The sequence below is a fragment of the Anas platyrhynchos genome, chromosome 9, assembly GCF_047663525.1.
Source record: "Anas platyrhynchos isolate ZD024472 breed Pekin duck chromosome 9, IASCAAS_PekinDuck_T2T, whole genome shotgun sequence".
Lineage (NCBI taxonomy): Eukaryota > Metazoa > Chordata > Aves > Anseriformes > Anatidae > Anas > Anas platyrhynchos.
This window is the reverse complement of record NC_092595.1, coordinates 10,925,394-10,942,415: the sequence shown is the minus strand read 5'-3', so window position 1 is coordinate 10,942,415 and position 17,022 is coordinate 10,925,394. Positions and strand designations below refer to the sequence as shown.

Below are 17,022 nucleotides of genomic sequence, written 5' to 3'. Positions count from 1 at the left end.
ATTTTTGCCTTTTGCACCCTGGTGGCATGGTGGGTGCTAAACACTTTGGTCTGTCCTCACATCATGACCACAAGGCCCCAAAATATCCCCTGTTAAGTATCATGCTGCTTCATTTGCTTGACTTTCTACCAAACCAGGCCCCATAGGCATGGCCGTCAGCACAGAATGGAGGGAGTGGTGGGTCCTAAAAGCAGGCCGGGGATGTCCGAAGCTGAAAACCTGAGGCCAAGCTGTAGCTATCACAACAGGGTCCAGCCAGCAGCCTGAACTGAGGCGTTGTCAAAAAGGAGAAGGGTGAGGAGCACAGTGAAGGAGCGACCGAAGCTGCAGAGAGGTGAATAAACCATGAGTGCTGGGGTGCGAACTGCAAGCTGATAACCTGAAGGAAAAGGTGGCAGAAACGCAGTGAGCAAAGCCAAAGCTAACCTAACCGAGTTCAAAGACAGGCACTACACTTTGGGCAGTCACAGAAATAAGGAATTAAGGAGAAGGAAGGGAATGAACAGCAACCTTACAGGCCTTGCCACAGATACTGGGAAGCGGGCAGCAGCACCAGGCTGCGACTGACTGGGGAAGGGCCTGGCCGTGCTTCGGGTCAGGGCACAGGGCAGGTGGCACCGGGGAGGTGACTGGCTCTCGTGGCTGGGTCACAGGGCCCTGCGAAGCACAGCACTCACATGCTCCAGCATGAGCTCTGGCCGGCTGCAAATCCTACAGGACTTAAATAAAACGTGGCTCTTAATCAACAGATTGAATGCTGAGAAACCTGAGCGTGAGGCGGCTGCCAGAACCCGCAGCCAGTGAAAGTTGTTATGCACCAGAAGACATGGCCAGACCAGGCTTAGAGTCTGAAATGACTGTGATGGGAGCAGCAAGTTTTCTCTTTTTAATGCACTGCTGTTTCCTGCACCGTGTGGTTACAGCAGTGCAGGTGACGGCGCAGCCGAATGGTGACACCACATACCACAAAGTCTAACTTCTCATGGCTCTTCTTGGGGCCGAATAGGTGGAAATTGACCATTGCTTTCATCTCCTTGGTCTTAGCAACTTCATCTGAGTTGCTAAATGAGGTGCAGAAGTAGCAGAAGGAATGTCCCTCACTTCAAGGTGTTTCAGTCTCTCAAGCTCAGAGCTGGGCTCTAGCACCCAAAGCAAAGTGCAAGCCCCGTGCCTGTAAAAAAGGGCTTGCAGGCAAGAGTGTTTCATTAACCAGCAACTCGGCAGCTTGCACATGTGCTGTGTTTTGTAGTGTAAAAGATGTAGGAATAGCAATGGTTGACGTAACCAGTTTGGAGAAGACATAGACTGGAAAGTTTCTCAGAGCTTTTGACAAAGGGGTTTGCAGTCATTTCCCTGTGGTTTCTTGTTTCTCACACACTTAGCAGAGGAGTCGCATGCTAGAGCTCTGTCAAAACCCTTCAGAGTCACTCTACCCTAGTTCCTAACACTGGGGTACCTAAAGCACGGCCCTGTGTAACAACCATTTCAAACCTTCTTCTGACTGTGGTAGACACGAATCCTTAATATCCTGCTTTCTTTGCGTCTTTCATTTTCCAGCCTTGGTTTGCTCTGGGCAGAATAGGGCTTCTGTGCTTTTTCAGCCAGGCAGGTCTTCTACTTTGGCCAGAGTTTCTGCTTTTTCCTGCTGAAGCCTTCTGCCTTCTTTTCTTCGGATAGGAACTTGTATCAGTGGTTCAGAGGGCAACACGTTCACCCCCTAGAATGACTGCTGAACCAAGACGTCACTGTCTTGTTGATCTATCTACATTTTATTTCTGACTGTAGCCGAGGATGACAGAAAACTAGAAATGTATAGGCTCTTTTAAACTGCAAGATCTCTCCGCCTTAAAGCATTTTAGGTGCTATAAGGTAATAAAGAAACAACACTGCTTTTGTTCTTCTCAGTGCTGAAGGGTTCTGCAGGATCTCTCTCCTAGCCAGCCCCACAAATGGTAGAAAATGCTGTTCATGCATGAAGCCAGCTCTGGATAAACCCTGTCTAGTCACGCATCCCTGAGAGTGGATTTTTCAAAAGAGATGCAAAACAAAGTACTTGACCCCCTTGTGATCATTGCTGCCAATACACCCTAACGCTACCTTCCAGATCCAATTACAATTGTTAACATTCATCGCAGGGCACCATCTCCTAAGCTCTGGGCACCCCAAAACAGGCAAGAGCAGCTGGGTGAGCTCCTTTGGAAAAGCAGGTGTACGGGCACATCTTCTGAACGTTGCAAGTATGCAAGAGAAAAATAACATTCCCTTTCTTGGAACTTGTTTTCGGCAGTTGAACATTTCACAAAGAGAAACTGTTAGTACAAACACTCAAAAGGTCAAGCTCTAAATAAACAGACAGACAGAGTGATGAAAGGGGTTAGTTGTTATTAATGAAGCTGAGATGATCACAAGTCAAAAAAAAAGCAAAGCAGCAATGAAGACAGAGGGCTATGAGCACGCTAGAAATTTTGGCAAGATCACATGTGAAGATACAAAAAGCAAAAGTTGCATTCCCCAGCCTGAGACGTAACATGCCCCAAAAAATCCTCCTTCACTGTTCCCTGGGATTGTCAGCTACTTTGCAGCTCCTTTCACTGACTTTAGGAAGATAAACAAACTGGATTTGCACTAGAAATGTGCACCACCTATCCCCACATGAATACTATACTCAAACTAAGGCAGAGGATGAAAACAAATCCAATTTGTATCTACTACACAAGCCTTGTTTTATTTTCATGCACGAACGGGATTTCCCTCCAAATCAGGTGCATGTTTTTCCCTGACACACAATACTGATAAAACCTGGCATATAGCTTATATTAGAAGAAATCTGTGCAGAGTCAATCACCAGCCATGGAAAGATGATGATGACAACATCAGAATAAAGACAATAATTGAAAAAAAAAATCATGGAAACTCCGATAAACTAAATCATGTCCAAAGATTTCGTGTTTTATTGGTGTTTACTTTGGGGGATTTGCTTGTTTACCAGCAATGTGGCAGTGTTACACGGAATATTAATATGTACTTTACAGAAAATAGAGAACTGTAGAAGCTGCAGAGCAGCTTTTGGCTCTGAAGCAAAATTCAGAGCTGATTATGTATCCCAGTTTAGGACTAGCCCTCCTTATAATGAGCTGAGCCCCAAACATGAGCACAGTCAAAATTTGGCTCTGTAGTTTGTAGCTTGACCTTAGGTAAACCTCAAACAGGATCATTTGTGGTTCAGAACAAACAAACAAAAAAAAATCCCTTGATGTTTCTGAGTCATCACATTGCATTAGTTCAATTTTCAAAGGTGGATTTGTCTCAGTCGGTCAGGGAGCTTTTGGTGGGATCAGTAAGTGCTTCTTGGCTCCAAAGCGATTCGGCACTGAGGACACGATGCGCACAGAGGGAGGACCTATCCGAAAACAGCCACGTGCTCATACCACGCAGGGCCTCATGTGCAGAGCTACACGCAGCTATTTGAACTGTTTGCAGCCAGTGCCCAGCTCACGAAGAACAAGGAGAGCACTTCCGACATTCCTGCGAACATTAAACAGTCGCTGAAAGGGCAGGACGAGCTCCTCCCTCGTTGAGTGAAACCTCCCCGTGCCGCCTCACACGGTGTGGTACATCTTGTCCTCCTCCTGCTGGCACCCATCCGGAGCAGTGGCATTAGGGGACGAGTGGTGTGACAGGAGCAAACAATAGGGCAGGCACACACACACCAACCGTCCCTGATACACAAGTGCCAATGGGGCTGGCACAGAACAGAAGGGCTCAACAAAGCCAGCAGCTCCCCAGCCACTGAATGGTGATGGGAAAGTCTCAGAAAGGAAAGACTGGAACCTAAACAGCTCCCACACCGATGGGAAAGTTAGCAGGTCTCTAGGGAGGCTGATCTGTGCACGTGACACCAGTGGATTTGCAAACAACCCAGAAAAAGTGAGCCAAACATCTGTGGGTATATGCAATGGCCTTCCACAACACACGGGACTGCAGGCACTGCTGAGTCTAACAGTCTTGGGGGAAAAAAAAATAAAATAAAACAAAAAAAATAAAACAAATAATAATAATAAAAAAAGCATGTGCTACTGGTATTACAGACCAGTGTGCTGAGGAGACAGGAAAGGAACAAGCTGGGACTCACTGCTGCAAGAAATAACCAGGTCAAACTCTGCTGAGCATGAAATGTGATGGAGACTTGGCCCTGGCCTTGACCTGTTGCCTCGCTGTGTTGTTAAAACGTGCACAGCAAGGAAGGGAAATGCTGGAGGTTGACCCTGCAATGAGCAGAGTGCTTTCAACAGAAGCCATCTAGTTGCAGAAATCACTTCTTATATGTTAAGAGATGGAACAGAGGGAGATGTGGAGTGAGGAGGAGAGAACATGTACATTCATGAACAACGTGCACATGTATGTGGTGGTGGCCAGAAATGTAAAACAAAGAGATCAAACCAGCAGGGCTGGCTATGCCTCGAGCTCCACGCAAAGCCTCTCTGGAGGTTCACTCTTCCAGTGGCATCCACAGCAGCCCTTGTGGGCTTGCCCACTTGCTAGGCTGCCGTAGTCTTCAGACTAAGATAAGGCAAGGATAAAAATTTGGATGCTGTGTAGAAATTGCTGCACCCCAATAAACAATACCGATCAATTTACCTTTTGCTAAGGAAGGCTGGTGACCTCTGGCAATGCCCCTTCCCTTGTGATCTGAAACACGCAGACAAGGCCGCTGTGCTCTGACGTGCAAACACACACACAACCATACGTGTTTGCTTTGCTTACTGCCCCGTGCCTGTGCATCCCAGCCAGCGAGGCAAATGTCTTTCAGTAGGATCGCTTGAATGACACTGCAAATCCAGCTCCTTGCCCAGAGCCAGCCCTGGTGCCCAGCAGCTCCCAGGACAACACACGGACATGCCCCTTGCCCTCAGAGCTTCTCTAACCATCTAGCACACCAGGAACACAAAGGAAAACCCAAAGACACACTGAAACTTGGATATGTCAGTTTGGATGGCCTCACACACACAACCCTCAGACCTGACAGGTGCCTTCGCAACTTCTCCTTTTAAGAGGAAGCACAGACCACTGCGTGTCAAAACCCCTGGGTTCACTTCCCCACTTCAACACCAACTCACTCTTTGGACCTGGGCATGTTAATTAACCCAAGCAAGGTTTGATTTCCCCGTCTGCATGAAAGCTGCCAGCCCTTCAGAGGCATTCTTACTCAGTCCTTCAGTGCTTGCAGACAGAAGTCCCCTGTGTGCAGACTTTGAGATCCCACCATGAATGAGCCATCAGTATCGCAGCAAGAGGGCTTAGATGGGAGATCTGTGTGGGACAGCTCATCCGTGGTAACTCCAAGGGGAAAGGAAAAGAATACAAGGTTCAAGTTGTCAAAACCATGCTGACAAATTCTTTGGTCCGTGTGTCAAAGACTGATGTTAAGCCACTTAGACTAACCCACGTTTTGGTTCAACACTTCTCATTGCCCATGCTCGGCTTAACGCAGTAAGCTGCAGTCCTTGGCTTTGCAGCAATCTGAACCCATCGGGTAGGATGCACAAAAGGAGCAGAAATCATGGGTGACTGCAGTGAACTCTGAGAACGTGGGTAGAAGTGCAGTGACCCAGCTGATACAGGCCTACACACGTGTGCATGCCATGTGGGTGTTTAGCATCCCACAGCAGAACCCAGGCTCCCTGTATGCCATACAACTGCCAGGCTGCCTCTTTTTGTCAGGCAGGTTTTTACAGTTGTTCCTGTAGTCCCCTGTATCCCCATGGTCTTCCCAGCACTCAAACCTCTTGCAGTTCTTCCAGGCTAAATCTGTCGGGTGGCAATCACACGGGTCCGAGGAACGCTGTGCACCTCTGCCAAGGAATTGTGCTTTCAAAAGTGAAAATCAGTGCTGGGGAAGGAAGGCATCTGCAGAACAGCTGAGGCAGATATGAGCAGATACGAAACCGTCAGCAATAAGCACTCATCAGGACAAGCTGAGCGAGACTGCCTCGCTCACTGTCATCACAACGCTCTGGACCTTGTATATTGAGCCTCATGCACAGAGCCTGTATATATTCATCACCGAGGAGGAGTGAACAGCTGCCTCTTGCGCAGCGCATAAGAGAAACAGGAAAACAACTCTCTCCAAGAAAAATAGGATGTGAGATACAGAGAAATCCTTCTGGGAAAAATCAGAAGCAGTAGGCTTGGAAAGAAAGCTTAGAGAAATATATGTCTGCAAAGCTGGCTCAGTTTTTCAAGCAGAAACCTACTTTGTATCTGTAAGGATGCATGTCCACAACAAACCTGTTCTGATATCCACTTTTGCTACCCTGCCTGTCCTTTCTGACTGGCCCCACATTGCTGGTGGTGCCAACCCCAATCAGCACTTCCCAGCAAAGCTCCCCAGAAGTGGATGGATATCCACGCTGGGGTGCCATTCACCTGAGTGGTTCTCTTACTGCGTTCCTCTTCACACTTCTTTACCATGGGCACCTTCTTATACAGCAAGTAAAATCTGTTTGCTCAGAATTTCTAATGTAATCAACGTCTCTTCTATCCTCACAAAAGAAAGTATCAAGAAGTGTTAAGCATACAACAGTCCAAGGTCTCCTGTGTACCAGTGTGCATAAGGTATCAATTCCCCTGAAGCTAAGCGTAAAGCTGCTGTAATGCCAGAATTAGGTTCACTGTGTAATTGTTCTAGGCAGGCAGGGAGTAACCAAATAAAGAAGCTACTATGTGATTTACTCAGTCTCCTAGTTGTTGCTTGAGAACCTTGGATGACACTGTGTTAGCCTCTGATCTATACTCCTAGCTTTTATTAAATCAACATAGTTGCTCCAAAGTTAATATAACCATCCTGACATTACTCTGGCCCACTATACACATGACAAAACGCTAAACTGTACTGTAACTCCATGTGCCTTCACAGGATAGATCAAACTCACCGCTACAACAGCATTACATACATTTTCTGTATTTGGACTTTGGATATATACGGTGTCATATCTGTGAAGGCTTTCTTGGATGTTTGTGTGCGTCTGTTCCTGTTTCCTTGTCTCATAAAACCCCAACAGTTGGAATTACCATACAGAGATACCCTGATTCCAGCTGCAAATCGTTTCCTTTCATAAATGAGTTTGTTTTACAGCCTTCTAAACCTGAATGGGGATAACACGGCCACCAAATGTCAGATGAGCCATTAGAGACTGAACACCAATGGAAAGCGTCTGCCTAATCCTGAATGCCGGGGCAACAACATTTATTCTCATCCTCACTTCCCATTCTTTGCATCTGGTTCGCTATAAAACGTGCAGATGCTTCAGTAATAGGAAAGCCCAGGATGCAAGTAGTCATGCCTGATCTCATTGTCCTTTTTCCCTGCTTGGCAACAAAACACATACTTCAGCCATGGCGAGGACGGTTTCTTCATGCTCCGACCACACCCTCAGCAGATGAGGGAGTGGGCTACACTCACCCCTAAATTCCACAGGAGTCCTTAGACCCAGCCAAGGTCAGGACACTGCATTGTTGCACTGTTCCTCATGGCTAGCGCTGTCCAGGAACTAAGGCATCCTTAAAACTCTTTGACTTGCTTAATTAAGTCATTTTCTGTCTCTGAAGTGACCTTTTTACCCCCTCAGCACAGGCACCTAGCTATCCCTCTGACGCTGCATCAAGACACAGACCGGTGGAGGAGAAAACCACATGGCTGCTGCCTTCGTGAGCCTGGCTGAGTTACCTTCTCCTCCTGCGAGTGCGGGGAAATGACTATAAAAGTGGGATATTGCTGCATGCCTTGCAGAGGCTTTGCGAAGAATTTAGTTAAGATCCATCGGAGGGCTCTGAAAAATATAAAACACTACATAAATGCTAAAAGTTAACTGCTTTTAATGATGAATAGCCTCAGATTTAAGAGAGGTCTTTTCTTAGTTTCCATACAAAGGTGCAAAAATATCCTTCATTGCAAATAATCACTGTGCCTGCTGTGAGAGGCTCTGCACATGATTTCAATTCCCTTTCACATAGAAAATAGGAATAATACTTTGCATTTATAGTCTTTAAAACTACTTTGCAGACAATCAAGTTTCAAAACCCCCACTGTGATACAGGAGGCAAATATTATACCCGTTTTACAGAGGAAACTAAGAGGCAAACATTTTCAACTACCTAGCCTAAAGCCAGAAACGAAACATTTGAGAATTTGGGCTCTCTAGCAAGGTCTATCGAGACCTGGCTTTGCTCAGTTGCTCTTCTTAGTAAACTCTTTACGCTTCTGCCCCCAAACTTTGATGCAGCTCACGGCACAGCAGAAGTGGCCATGGCATTTCTCTGCATTACCAGTGCATTTATTTTTTTGTAGATACCTCTATTGCCCACAGAGTGTGCCTGGAATTGCATGAGGCCACTTATTCCATCTTTTAGCATGTGTGGCAGTAGAAAAGTTGTTGACAACTCCAAGTTAACCAAACATGTATTTTTAGAACCTAAGTCCGACGTTACAGTGTCTGGACTCATAACTACCCATTTCTCTGACATTAAGCTGAGCTACCACATGAGAAAATTGCTAGAATGATAGTATTTCCAGGGCATACTGAGTCATTGTCCAACATCTAAAATGGGAAATAAAATAATTTCTCAGAAATTGTCAGCACAGTGGGAGGCAAAGTTTGCAGGAACTCAGCTTGTGTAGAAAAATTCAGGTTTCTACTCTAAAACAGGTCCCTCAGCACTAAACACTCTTTTTTTCCTCTTTTTTTTTTTTTTTTTTTAATTTCCAGATGATAGAAAACCAATTAGGTCCCATGGCATTGATTTCCTGGCATTATCTCATATTTAGAACAATTATTAAGCAACACTAGCAAAATGATAATGGTGATGACTAGGGAGCAGCAGGAGAAGGACTGCGTAGACCCAGAAACACGTTTCATTTTTTGCTTTGCTTTGATCTGTCCTAGAGATGAGCTGAGGTCCTTGCCTGGTGACACCTTTTGCCCAGTCCCTGGAGAAGGATGCTCACGCACCTCGTCCCCCTCCACAGCAGCAATTCCTTGCCCGAGTGAGACCACCTTGGCTTGCCTCCTCAACGGCCCGTGGGGAATGCTAATGTGGAAGAGTAGGAAAGTCCCTCGGGCAGAGGTTTTCAGCCACTTAATTTGCATACGATTATTTTTTCTCTCCCTTGGAAGTGCAGGCCCCCGCATAATGAAGTTAAGCTTCTGACAACAGGCTTTCATAGACCGGGAAGTGCAGCTCAGAAGTAATTTGCTGACACTTGGGATTTCCAAGGTGAAAGCCACTGACCTACTGTCCAGGTATGGTACAGCCTGCGCTCAAGAGAAGCAGCCGCCTGTGGTCCCACAGTTAATAATTAACTCCTAAGTGGAAGCAGAAGGGTTGATGAGGGTTTATGACTGCATATCCTTCGTATCCTTCTTACAAGGAGAAACAGATGTTTCCAAAGACCACAAACCTCCATTCCACAAATCGCTTGCTCTGCCTGTTACCTTGAGGCAGTCAGTTCCAAAAGCTGAATTAAAAAACAAACAAATTAATTGTTTTGCTGGAAGGTTCAGAGAAGAGCATGGGGTGCAGAGGCAGAGGTTGTACAATTCCCTCACACAGCAGCACGTCTCCGGCCTGCTCAGAAGGCAGCAGCCAGCATGGGAAAACCCTGTCCTGCCACTGAGTTTCCTGCTGGTAATCAGGGTTTTCAAGATTCAACTACAGAGGAGCACTGGAAAGTCTTCTTCATCACCGAGCTGGGTCTCAAGCATAGACCCTGTCTCATCTGTCAGACCACGAACACGTCTGGATGTTTTCACTTCATTCATTTATATTTATAACCAAACACCAGACACTACCAAGTCGTGTAATGGTGAAGCAGTTCATTTCAGCTGAGATGTTTGGTTCCCCTCCCTTTTATCTCACTTTAAATTGATAGCATCTTGATTTCCAAAAAAAAAATAAGGGGATGGCACTTTTGAGTGCTGCCTTCAGCTATGCATTTGTATGCATTTTCCATCTTTTAACTAACAAACAGGAGGAAAAAAAGTTAATTTTGCTAGCAGCCTGCTGTGATATAAATAAAAATAATAGGTACATTCACAGATTTTGAACTTTTTACAGCCACTGCTGCAAAAAGCAATTTTAATTTATAACCACGGAGTCTTGCAAAACATATAACGAAGACATAATAAAATGGAATGTTTATCCTGTGGCTCCCATTAGACCTCTTCCGTTCGATGGTTGTAACTAATGACTTGTTTTTCCACTTTTGTATTGGAAGCCTTATTATTGGGCGGCACAGAGCATACCTTATTTGATTTCCCTAGCAATGCCTGCACCTCTTGCTGAAGCCTGCAATTAGATGTTTATGAAATAATATTAAAAAGCTGCATAATCTTGTCTGTGGTCAAAAATTAAAAAACAACAACAACAAAAACCAAACACAAACGCCAGCAACAAACCAGCCCTGTTTGTATAATATTATACCGAGTACAATAGGCTAATGTTCACTCCACTGCATGTGTCCTTTTGACTAACCACTTCTATCTGACAACCTTTTTTTGGCAGCAGAACACATTGTACTTTTTGGATAATTGACTGTGGAATATAATGTTGTTTATTCAAAAGCAGGTCACACAGAACTGAGCTTCCAGTTGTCTTTATCCTTTTACCTTTCTTATCTTCACAATGTTTAAATTTATGCTGAACTTCTTTTAATTACACATATGGTTTTAATTGCTGTGCTGTACTTATTCATCAGAAGGTGACCTGATAGAGAAGGGGTAAAGAAAGGTAGGTGGGATGTTGAATTCAGATTTCAAAACTAGGGTTGGGCATATTATTGGTGAGAAATCTGACAAAGACACAAACGCAAGGACATGCATTTCCAACACCCTCTGTTACCTCCAGGGCCATATTTGCCTGCAATATAACTCCATTATTTCTTTATAAAAAATCTACTGGACACAATCACCCACCTCTTTCTCACTCATCTGGAAATTCAACAACAGCAACGGCCTCGGTTTTAAGCTTAAACCCTGGGGACACGCAACCTCATGGAAAATGATGTGGAAACACGTAGAAGTTGTGAAAAATCTAAATTTGGGTACATGCAGTTAAGGGAATGGGCTTAGGAGAAAGTTTTAACTGAAGTGCAAGATGAGGCAGTGCAAGAATTGATGCATTTCTAAAGCATCCTCTTGGTTTGCAGCCTGGGAGAAGAGAGGTCACAAGTAAGTGTTGCTTAACAGGAGAGAGAAAGGGCTCTGATGCTGCAAAGGAAACAGAAAAGCCTGGGGAAGGAGGTGCGAGAGAGCACCTCTGTGATGCTGATCATCAGACCAGGGGACCATGGTAATCACCTGAGACTTCAAGTCTGCAAGATACTCATGAAACTCGGCTTTGCAAGAGTACAAATGTTGCAGGGCACTTCACAAGAGATTTCTTCTGTAGTCTGACTATGACTGGAAAATACCCCTGCAGGCCTCCTGGTGACAGCCTGGAAGGAATCCATCAGTGGCAAACACACAGCAGGAGCTTCCCTGGTCATTTATGCAGTATTTTGCCCTGAAAAAGCCATGAGTTTTCCTTTCAAGCTCTCACAGCAACAACAGAAAAGGAGGTGATTCACTTAATGAGCCTCCAGCTCTCACAAAGCTGGAGGAAACACCTGAGAAAGAATATCCTTCAGGTGAGGGTAAAATACAGCCTAACTAGGAAATAACGGGATGAAAATGATTATGTCTAATTTGCTCTATTACAGCCCAGGTGTGGTTCCATTTTCCTGATGACTAAAGTAATCCTAATATGTCAGTCTAAGTTACTGCCAATTCATTTGAGGAAATTTTGTTTGTTTAGAAAAAGCTTTAATCGGGGTGGGGGGGGGGGAACGATTCTGACAGTAATAATAATTCATCTGTCTGTGCTGGTGCTAAACCACACGGTGGAAAATCCTTGCTAATGCTAGATTGATCACCTAACACACAGCAGCTCCGCTCTTCTAATTTGTTTCATGTTGCTGACTTCAGACAGCACATTTCACTCTGGACTATTTTGAGGATCCATGCAAAACTGAGTAACTGCCCTATTAGTGTGAAGGCATATGAATAGTATTCTGCAACAAGCAAGGCAGAGCTCGTCTGGTATTTTTTCAAGCAGAGAATACACAGTGTTTGGAACAAACAAAAAATGTGATTGGAAAGTTTAGAGCCCTTAAATTAATTCCCTGGACAAAAAGTGGAGGCACCATATTCATAACATCAAGTTATGTAACTTGCACTGGAGCCAGGCAGCTACTAAGTGAAATAGTATGAGTTATAAAAGCAAAATATTATTGTGAAAACAATTTTACAACTTTATAATTCACTATTATTTTCATTTAAGAACAAAACTGTCAGTATAATTGCAAATTCTGTTTGCCTTGCAGGAGTTCTTTCAGCTGGTGATAGGAAACCTTTTTTTTTTTTCCCCCAAAGGATGATATTTCACTTAATATATTGCATTTCTTTACATTTATCCAGAGGTAAATCTAAACAGGAAGCCCATTATTTGGGTGTCTAAGGAAGTTTAATATCAGAACATTTACGATTGGTAAACGTAACCATATATTACCAATTATTTCTTACCATTACTCTTGGAGGAAGAAATACTATATCAGCATCCAGTATAGACAATTCTCTACTCTTTATAACGGAGCATCTATTTTAAGGGATATCCCACATGACATGCACTTCTCACTCTGCACCATGACCATTTTCTACCTTGCCTGCTCGCAGAAGGACGAGGCCCAAGAGCCTAGCTGTGGACAACCACGGCTATCAATGGAGCAGTGAATAATCTTTTGAGTTGTGCACAGCTCCCTGCACAAGGTTGGTGCTTTGATAACAAGCCATCGCTATGATAATGTGTGCACATTCCATTAAGAACCGGATTAAGACCACAAACATGTTTCACAGAATTCAGTGGGAAAATCACCCCAGTATGAGCGATCCGCTCTGAATGACACAACCAAAACATCACATTAGCCAAAGCAGCACTATGAACTGGGCAGTTCCTTGCCAAAACACTGGTATTACCACTAGCTTGCAAGCTGATTTTCAAACCAATAGAGCCAGAGCCCTTCTCACCTCAAGCAGAAGAGCCATCCAATGACACTGGTTTATCACTTAAGCCTGGGCAAGTTACCTTTCTCATTCATGTCCTAACTTCATGTCCTAGCAATCAACTTGACAGCAGAGATTATTTGATAGATGCGCAAGATCACCATGTGCTTCGGTACCTTGGCTTTGGAAGAATTACAATGTAGTTGGACTCAATTGTATTTTAAAACAGGAGGACTCAGCCCCTCCAATAATCAGCATCACCATCACATGCAACAGGCAGAGTGTGCCTGCGAATTACTTAAGTGGTACTCACTTGTATGGGTGCTGCTTTTCGAACTGAAAACTGTAAACTGACAGCTCAAATCCAACTGTCCTTGCCTCATCATGCCTCAGACCATGCCATCCACCAGAGACCCAAGCTCAGATAGCCCCATGGTTCAATCAGCACTGCCTGCAAACCAGACAGCCTCCCCATTAGAGGTTTCTTCTCATCCATAGGTAAATATATGCTGACCATATTTTATGTCCACAGATACAAAATCCTTACCCACTAGACTGTAACACAACCTGACAGCATCTGTCAATGTAGACACTTGGTTATCAAGAGTTAAACAGCACACAGAGGCCTTAATTAACTTCAGGGTTGCCCCATTCCTTATCATGTATGGAGGCATTGTCCTCAGCTTATTTTAAGAAGGAGCAAGAAAGAACATCCATGTATTACGCCAAAAGCCTCTTTCTCAGTTATTCCTCTTTTATTACTGACCCAGTGTGGCTGAATAAAGGCTGAAACTGAAAAGCCTGCATCCCAAAGCTGTAAATTTAAGTTGGATTCTCAGTGTTTGCTGACCTGACTTACTTCTGTAACTACAGGATCCCTGTTATCTTTAACTTCAAGGTAACTGCTTGGCAACTTGTTGTTTCTCTGTGATTCCTAAGAAAGAAATCTGATGAATTCCTCTGTCATCAGCCAGTCCTCCTAATAAAAGCAGTGCTTAAATAATAAAATATAATACAACAAACTAACTGCAAAGTTCTGAAACAAGAGTGGTAAACATTTTACAGTGAGAATTGGGCTCTTTCAAAAGTTTAAGGTTTGAGAGAGAGCGTGCCAGATTCCTGAAGCAAGCTGTTCTGAAAACAACTCTTTGCAACTCTTGACAATACCTTTGCACCTAAAAAATCTGAAGAAACGCACAGAGATTTTGATGTCGAGATTTGTATTATCTGATTGGAAAATACCATTCTCAATGCCACAGAGTGCCAACAAGTCCCAACTCTGAGCCTCTCATCACAGTGTTAGACACCACTGCCTTCTTCCCCTCCTCCTCATTTTAACAGAAGCAACAGCATTTAATTTAATCCACCCAGAAGCAATGACAGAGTCAGCAGCTGATATACAGCTAGTGCCGGTTAGAACTCAGAATTACTGTTTTGTGAAGAATGTCAACATTTTGACATTTGTTACTATTCTCAGGGTAGAACTTGCATATTCATTTGGAAATTTTGAAATTGAAATGTCACACTGAAATCACAAATTCAATTCTGAAGTTTGGAATTTCACCCTTTATTTCACTTTACAATATCTTTCCCTTTTAATTCATTCAATTGCAGACTGCCATATTTTAAATAACCATTTTTAATTTTACTATTATTTATTTTAGCATTGTAAAACTATGGGCAATTACTAGCTCACATTGTCAGAAAACTGACTTCAATCACCCTTTTATACTATCTATCTCTGAATCCCATCCAATGGAAATTTTTGATGTGTGACTTTTGACTTGGGTGCAGATGAGAGATTCTGGGGGAGAAGACTCTTGGGGGGAGGCAGGCTGTGTACGCTAAGCTGCCTGCCTCTCTCCACAGCAAAAAGCAAAGCTAAGAAAGACTATATCCCTGTGACAGCAGGAGGAAATCTGGCAGATTGCATTTACTCATCTGCAGAGAACAAAAAATTCCTAGCCACTAGATTAACAGCAAACAGCAAGAGCATTAGTCTCAGTTCAAACGCAAGTGCCGGAGGTATCTATTTTATGTGAGTGATAGCAGACTGTAAAAATTATTAAACCAGTACAAGAGAAGTGCATCAGTCATAGCAAAGGACACTGGTGAGCAGATGTTTCTGAGGCAAAGATGAAACTTCCAAGCGAATGTCTCCATTGCAGGTATTAAATCAGTGGAAAAACTGACAAAAGCTGTGTAAAATGAGAAAACAGCGAGCCGTCACAGTCCTCTTTTGGGTACTGCAAGTTTCATGAGACCGTGTCAATGCTGGTTGCAGCAGGCAGCAAAGAAACACCACCTCCAGCAGTGCGGAAAGGATGCGGTGGTTGAGGTCTGCTAATCACGAGCAGCCACCACCGCCTAAACCATGCCAAAAGCAGGAGCTGCCTCGTTAACTTTACCTCCTGATCTCCTCGTTAACTTTACCTCCTGATCTCCTTTTGTCTTTCCATTTTATTTCCACGGTGCTCACCTACAACGATGCACAACACTGTTGGGGGTGGTTGTCCTGCTCCACATGCATGCCACCTGTAAATAAATAAGCAGGGACAAGGGGACTTGTGGCCAGCAGATGCTAAGCACATGAGGACTCACGCACTTGTGCCATGGGAGCAGGCATAAACAGACACAGCTACCAAAGGGAAAATTACTGCAAGTTTGCAGTAAAAGAGTGTGGATTTGGATGCTGTACTAGATCAGAGCTACAAGACACTTTTGTCCTCCTCATATCAGCAGATTACTCTGAAGAGATCAATGCTTTTGTTGAGATTTCCACCATTCTGGACCAAAACTACAAGCTGTCCTCAGGTGATTTCAGGAGCACCCAGTCTGGAAGCTGAAAATGTTCAGATCCCTTTGGAAGGGAATGTGGTTCCTCAGGACTACAAGTAGATTCAGAAAGAGGAAGGAGAAACCATGGGATCCAAGATCTAGGAAGGACAGACCTCCTGGGTGTCTTCAGCTGCCACCTCTCTTATATACCAGCTGCCAGGTGAGGTCCCTGAAAGTGTGAAGAATTTTCTGTCTCCTGCTCAAATCTTAAAATCTAAGTGCAGAAAAAGGATCCTCAACTGCCAAACTACACACTATCAAAGCTAAACATTTGGATTGAGGCCCTGGGTGCCCATAGCTCCTGTCATTAGACAAAAATAGCAAAGGTTAGGGCCACAGGGGACTGAGCCTTTGTAGGACTGAAGGAATGAGGCAGAATGAGAGCTACAATGGATGCCAACAAGGTCAACACCCATAGCGTATTTTCACCTGACCCCTTGGAGATATGTAATAGTATCTCAAAAACACTCAAACATAACCAAAGTGAAAGGACCTAGAGTTACTTGAAGATATGAGAGCGTGACAAGGATATTTGGTGAGTCAACCAGTTCAGTACAGAAATATTTGATGATAGCTGTGTCGGTCAGTGGTGGTAGCTTCTTCAACTCTATTTTGGCCACAGGGCAAACTGGCAGGAATTCTCCATCTCAGAAACTGGCTTTGCCATTCTTTTTTTCCTACTGTGGACGGACATCTTGGTGCCAAAAATGAACATACCTAATGAGTCACTCTGGTCTTGTGCTCTCTGACCTTTGGGAGGGGGGAAGTTAAGAAAGAGGCTTCAGACTTGGACTTGGTCTGCGAGGACACAGTACCATTGGCAACAGGCATGAAGGCAGCTGGTCATTTCACACGTTTCTGTGATGGTCTTGTGACAACTCCTCTGTTGCTCATGCAGAGATCCCTACTACTTTCAACTAAGAAGAGAAAGCTACTGAGATTTTTTGGCCCTGAAGCACATGACGGTTTAAATGAGGACACGCACTCTACTAGTTCATTTCCTAACTAGGACTTGGGCATTAATGCTACATGGAGCACTACAAAAGACTAAAATGCACAGAGGTTTCACATGCACCGCTCTCACTTCCAT

The 17,022-nt window shown here is 44.2% G+C and overlaps 1 protein-coding gene across 29 annotated transcripts in view; it reads right to left on the bottom strand.

Annotated features, from left to right (window-relative positions):
- LPP (LIM domain containing preferred translocation partner in lipoma) overlaps positions 1-17,022 on the bottom strand; it is a 381,390-nt gene that overhangs the window by 111,437 nt on the left and 252,931 nt on the right. The window lies entirely within an intron of this gene.